At 58.3% G+C, this 6,242-nt stretch overlaps 2 non-coding genes across 2 annotated transcripts; both read right to left on the reverse strand.

Annotated features, from left to right (window-relative positions):
* Positions 1-5,658: 5,658 nt before the first annotated feature.
* Positions 5,659-5,732, reverse strand: trnan-guu (transfer RNA asparagine (anticodon GUU)). The gene has a single exon. It is a non-coding gene; the product is annotated as a tRNA-Asn (tRNA).
* A 419-nt stretch (positions 5,733-6,151) lies between these two features.
* Positions 6,152-6,242, reverse strand: trnar-ucu (transfer RNA arginine (anticodon UCU)). The gene is given in 2 exon segments: positions 6,152-6,187; positions 6,206-6,242. It is a non-coding gene; the product is annotated as a tRNA-Arg (tRNA).

Below are 6,242 nucleotides of genomic sequence, written 5' to 3' on the forward strand. Positions count from 1 at the left end.
CATGCCCAGCCAGAGTGGCCCTTCCCCGGGCAGAATCTGGGGAGAGTGGGGGGTGGCTCTGGAGGTGCTCCGGGGGCTCCAGGGGTTCCAGGGGGTGTTCAGTGGAGGCCATGCCCAGCCAGAGTGGCCCGTCCACAGACTGAGTTTGGGGGAATGCGGGGTGGCTCTGGAGGGGCTCCAGGGGTTCCAGGGGGTGCTCGGCGGAGGCCATGCCCAGCCCGAGTGGCCCGTCCCCAGACTGAGTTTGGGGGAATGCGGGATGGCTCTGGAGGGGCTCCAGGGGTTCCAGGGGGTGCTCGGCGGAGGCCATGCCCAGCCAGAGTGGCCCGTCCCCAGACTGAGTTTGGGGGAATGCGGGGTGGCTCTGGAGGGGCTCCAGGGGTTCCAGGGGGTGCTCGGCGGAGGCCATGCCCAGCCAGAGTGGCCCTTCCCCGGGCAGAATCTGGGGAGAGTGGGGGGTGGCTCTGGAGGTGCTCCGGGGGCTCCAGGGGTTCCAGGGGTGCTCAGTGGGGGCCATGCCCAGCCAGAGTGGCCCGTCCCCAGACTGAGTTTGGGGGAATGCGGGGTGGCTCTGGAGGGGCTCCAGGGGTTCCAGGGGGTGCTCGGCGGAGGCCATGCCCAGCCCGAGTGGCCCGTCCCCAGACTGAGTTTGGGGGAATGCGGGGTGGCTCTGGAGGGGCTCCAGGGGTTCCAGGGGGTGCTCGGCGGAGGCCATGCCCAGCCAGAGTGGCCCTTCCCCGGGCAGAATCTGGGGAGAGTGGGGGGTGGCTCTGGAGGTGCTCCGGGGGCTCCAGGGGTTCCAGGGGGTGCTCAGTGGGGGCCATGCCCAGCCAGAGTGGCCCGTCCCCAGACTGAGTTTGGGGGAATGCGGGGTGGCTCTGGAGGGGCTCCAGGGGTACCAGGGGGTGCTCGGCGGAGGCCATGCCCAGCCAGAGTGGCCCTTCCCCGGGCAGAATCTGGGGAGAATGGGGGGTGGCTCTGGAGGTGCTCCGGGGGCTCCAGGGGTTCCAGGGGGTGTTCAGTGGAGGCCATGCCCAGCCAGAGTGGCCCGTCCCCAGACTGAGTTTGGGGGAATGCGGGGTGGCTCTGGAGGGGCTCCAGGGGTTCCAGGGGGTGCTCGGCGGAGGCCATGCCCAGCCCGAGTGGCCCGTCCCCAGACTGAGTTTGGGGGAATGCGGGGTGGCTCTGGAGGGGCTCCAGGGGTTCCAGGGGGTGCTCGGCGGAGGCCATGCCCAGCCAGAGTGGCCCGTCCCCAGACTGAGTTTGGGGGAATGCGGGGTGGCTCTGGAGGGGCTCCAGGGGTTCCAGGGGGTGCTCGGCGTAGGCCATGCCCAGCCAGAGTGGCCCTTCCCCGGGCAGAATCTGGGGAGAGTGGGGGGTGGCTCTGGAGGTGCTCCGGGGGCTCCAGGGGTTCCAGGGGGTGCTCAGTGGGGGCCATGCCCAGCCAGAGTGGCCCGTCCCCAGACTGAGTTTGGGGGAATGCGGGGTGGCTCTGGAGGGGCTCCAGGGGTTCCAGGGGGTGCTCGGCGGAGGCCATGCCCAGCCCGAGTAGCCCGTCCCCAGACTGAGTTTGGGGGAATGCGGGGTGGCTCTGGAGGGGCTCCAGGGGTTCCAGGGGGTGCTCGGCGGAGGCCATGCCCAGCCAGAGTGGCCCTTCCCCGGGCAGAATCTGGGGAGAGTGGGGGGTGGCTCTGGAGGTGCTCCGGGGGCTCCAGGGGTTCCAGGGGGTGTTCAGTGGAGGCCATGCCCAGCCAGAGTGGCCCGTCCCCAGACTGAGTTTGGGGGAATGCGGGGTGGCTCTGGAGGGGCTCCAGGGGTTCCAGGGGGTGCTCGGCGGAGGCCATGCCCAGCCCGAGTGGCCCGTCCCCAGACTGAGTTTGGGGGAATGCGGGGTGGCTCTGGAGGGGGTCCAGGGGTTCCAGGGGGTGCTCGGCGGAGGCCATGCCCAGCCAGAGTGGCCCGTCCCCAGACTGAGTTTGGGGGAATGCGGGGTGGCTCTGGAGGGGCTCCAGGGGTTCCAGGGGGTGCTCGGCGGAGGCCATGCCCAGCCAGAGTGGCCATTCCCCGGGCAGAATCTGGGGAGAGTGGGGGGTGGCTCTGGAGGTGCTCCGGGGGCTCCAGGGGTTCCAGGGGGTGCTCAGTGGGGGCCATGCCCAGCCAGAGTGGCCCTTCCCCGGGGTGAGTCTGGAGGAGTGGGGGGTGGCTCTGGAGGGGCTCCAGGGGTTCCAGGGGGTGCTCGGCGGAGGCCATGCCCAGCCAGAGTGGCCCTTCCCCGGGCAGAGTCTGGGGAGAGTGGGGGGTGGCTCTGGAGGTGCTCCGGGGGCTCCAGGGGGTGCTCAGTGGAGGCCATGCCCAGCCAGAGTGGCCCTTCCCCGGGCAGAATCTGGGGAGAGTGGGGGGTGGCTCTGGAGGTGCTCCGGGGGCTCCAGGGGGTGCTCAGTGGAGGCCATGCCCAGCCAGAGTGGCCCTTCCCCGGGCAGAATCTGGGGAGAGTGGGGGGTGGCTCTGGAGGTGCTCCGGGGGCTCCAGGGGGTGCTCAGTGGAGGCCATGCCCAGCCAGAGTGGCCCTTCCCCGGGCAAAGTCTGGCCGTGTGCGGGGTGGGTGAACCCTGCTCCGCCTCACGCGAGTTCGAGACCGGCTGGGTGCACCTTTATCCATGAGGCACTGCACTGCCTCCGGCAGCCGAGTTTGGGGCCCAGTAAGGGCTCCAGGCTCCAGGGGCTCCGACCCGGAGCCTCCGACCCGCAGAAGGTGCTCCCTGGCCGGGCAAAGTCTGGCCGTGTGCGGGGTGGGTGAACCCTGCTCCGCCTCACGCGAGTTCGAGACCGGCTGGGTGCACCTTTATCCATGAGGCACTGCACTGCCTCCGGCAGCCGAGTTCAGGGCCCAGTGAGGGCTCCAGGCTCCAGGGGCTCCGACCCGGAGCCTCCGACCCGCAGAAGGTGCTCCCTGGCCGGGCAAAGTCTGGCCGTGTGCGGGGTGGGTGAACCCTGCTCCGCCTCACGCGAGTTCGAGACCGGCTGGGTGCACCTTTATCCATGAGGCACTGCATTGCCTCCGGCAGCCGAGTTCGGGGCCCAGTGAGGGCTCCAGGCTCCAGGGGCTCCGACCCGGAGCCTCCGACCCGCAGAAGGTGCTCCCTGGCCGGGCAAAGTCTGGCCGTGTGCGGGGTGGGTGAACCCTGCTCCACCTCACGCGAGTTCGAGACCGGCTGGGTGCACCTTTATCCATGAGGCACTGCACTGCCTTCGGCAGCCGAGTTCGGGGCCCAGTGAGGGCTCCAGGCTCCAGGGGCTCCGACCCGGAGCCTCCGACCCGCAGAAGGTGCTCCCTGGCCGGGCAAAGTCTGGCCGTGTGCGGGGTGGGTGAACCCTGCTCCGCCTCACGCGAGTTCGAGACCGGCTGGGTGCACCTTTATCCATGAGGCACTGCACTGCCTGCGGCAGCCGAGTTCGGGGCCCAGTGAGGGCTCCAGGCTCCAGGGGCTCCGACCCGGAGCCTCCGACCCGCAGAAGGTGCTCCCTGGCCGGGCAAAGTCTGGCCGTGTGCGGGGTGGGTGAACCCTGCTCCGCCTCACGCGAGTTCGAGACCGGCTGGGTGCACTTTTATCCAAGAATCAACTGGAGTGTGGAGCTTCTACGGGCCTCCAGGGGCACTGCCGACCCAGAGCTGTGCCCCGGCTTCAGTTCTCTGTATCTCAGGAAGTTTTTTATTTATACATTTATTTCATCCATAATCTCTGGCGCCTAAAGGGTTATCAGCCGAGCGCGCTGGCCAATTGCGCCACAGAGACAAACAGCCCGCTCAATAAAATATTTGCGACTCGACAAGCCGCAATATCTTTTTTTTTAAAGCGAGCCAGCAACATTCGAAAAATCAGCCCCTGTCCAATCAACTGTGTTTAATGGAGAGCGAGGGCATCATTCTTTCTACCTTTGAGCTAAATCCCCTGTACCAATGTAGCTATTAAAAAAACTGGAAGTCTTTCAATCAATCGACTCTCGCCAATTTATTGCGCACTCAATATACTGCAGTTAATCTGGATATTGAGGAAAAATTACAAGATAATGTTATTTGACATAATGCCAATGTATTTGCTTACTTTTTCAAGCACACTTGGCAATTGAACCTCGTTCAGCAGTGCCTTTCATCAGATAGTAAAGCGAGCAGATTTTCCATTGTAAAAAAACTAGTATGTTCTCTCACCATTAGCGACTCTGGTGGGACTCAAACTCACAACCTTTGAATGCCCTTGCAAATTATGCCTAGAAGTCCAATGCACTATCCATTGCGCCACAGAGCCCATACATCCTTCGATGATGCTCATTTCCACAAACGCAAAACACGGTTTTCATCCAAAATGGGTCCACATCAGTCATTCCTTGCCAACAAACTGAGAATCAAAAAGTGAAAAGACTGCAGTTAATCTGTGTGTGCAGGGATACTTTTCCATCTTATTCCAATTCATAACAGCAGCGCATTTTCTGTCGTTGTAAATAATTTGCACACTTGAATGGACAACTGAGTAGTAGTAGGTTTGAGATGGGCCGGTAATTATTTAGCACTGTGGCATCAAGACTGCTCTTCTTTAAGACAGGCTTAATGACTGCAGTTTTAAGGATCTTGGGAAAATTCCAGATCCAAGCAACATGTTGACTTTTTGATTGATTGGAGCCAACAGACTGCTCACCATAGACTTTAAAAATTTAGTAGGCAATGCATAAAGGCAGCATGTAGTGGAACTCAGACTTGTGGTGATCTCTTGGAAAGTTTTGTCAGCCACAAATGCAAAATGGGTTAACTCCAGTTGTCTAGCTGGCTGCGTGCTTGTTATCTTCAAATAATGGTATTTTTAATGTTCTGAACTGAGTCTTGCAAAGAAGACTGCAAACTCATTGCACCTGGAGAAATACAGAAACCATCAAAGTAACATTTACCACACTGTAATTTGAAATATTAACCCGCTTTGTCATTAGCAGGTCCAGAGTGTGCCCTTTGCCCTTGGTGGGGCCACTCAGGTGCTGAGTAAGACCAAAGCTTCTGAGGACAGCGCCAAACTCTTTAGAAGAAGACGAGGTTGAGCGGGACGTGAAGGAAGGAAGGAACAGTCACTCACGTACGGGAAACTCCTACCAAGCAGTGGCCAGCCTATAGCACACTGGGATTCTGTGGTAATTGAACCAAGTTTAGCAGTTCCTTTCATCAGTTAATAACACAAGCAGGCTTTCCTATTTACCAATGTAGATAACAGGGGTTACAACAGTGACTCTGGTGGGTCTCGAACTCACAGCCTTTGAATGCCTTTGCAACTTTTGTCTGATTCCCCTTTTTCACAAAAGCAAAACAGTCATCCAAAAACGGTCTACATCAATCAATCAATCCTTACCATCAAACTGAGAAACAAGGAGTGAAAAGAGTGCATTTACTCTGTTTATTCAGGGATACTTTTCAATCTCTAATTAAAAAATGTAAAAGAGCTCTTTCGGGTGATAAGTTTTTCTGTACATGTAAACAACTGATTTGCTTGAAAGGCTATCATGAAGGCACTTTGACCATCTAAGCCACAGCTCCTCTTACAAGCTACTCTAACCTGTTTCAGCTAGATATTCAGTGACCAATATTACCTCATAGATTTTGCCTGCTATACCTCTTCCAATCGTCCCTGGGTGGGCTCGAACCACCAACCTCCCGGTTAACAGCCGAGCGCGCTGGCCAATTGCGCCACAGAGACAAACAGCCCGCTCAATAAAATATTTGTGACTCGACAAGCCGCAATATCTTTTTTTTTAAAGCGAGCCAGCAACATTCGAAAGTTCAGCCCCTGTCCAATCAACTGTGTTTAATGGAGAGCAAGTGCATCAGTCTTTCTACCTTTGAGCTAAATCCCCTGTACCAATGTAGCTATTAAAAAAACTGGAAGTCTTTCAATCAATCGACTCTCGCCAATTTATTGCGCACTCAATATACTGCAGTTAATCTGGATATTGAGGAAAAATTGCAAGATAATGTTATTTGACATAATGCCGATGTATTTGCCTACTTTTTCAAGCACACTTGGCAATTGAACCTCGTTCAGCAGTGCCTTTCATCAGATAGTAAAGCGAGCAGATTTTCCATTGTAAAAAAACTAGTATGTTCTCTCACCATTAGCGACTCTGGTGGGACTCGAACCCACAACCTTTGAATGCCCTTGCAAATTATGTCTAGAAGTCCAATGCACTATCCATTGCGCCACAGAGCC

The sequence above is a fragment of the Eucyclogobius newberryi genome, unplaced genomic scaffold (genome assembly GCF_026437365.1).
Source record: "Eucyclogobius newberryi isolate DKJ021-1_F unplaced genomic scaffold, fEucNew1.0.hap1 SCAF_29, whole genome shotgun sequence".
Classification (NCBI taxonomy): Eukaryota; Metazoa; Chordata; class Actinopteri; order Gobiiformes; family Gobiidae; genus Eucyclogobius; species Eucyclogobius newberryi.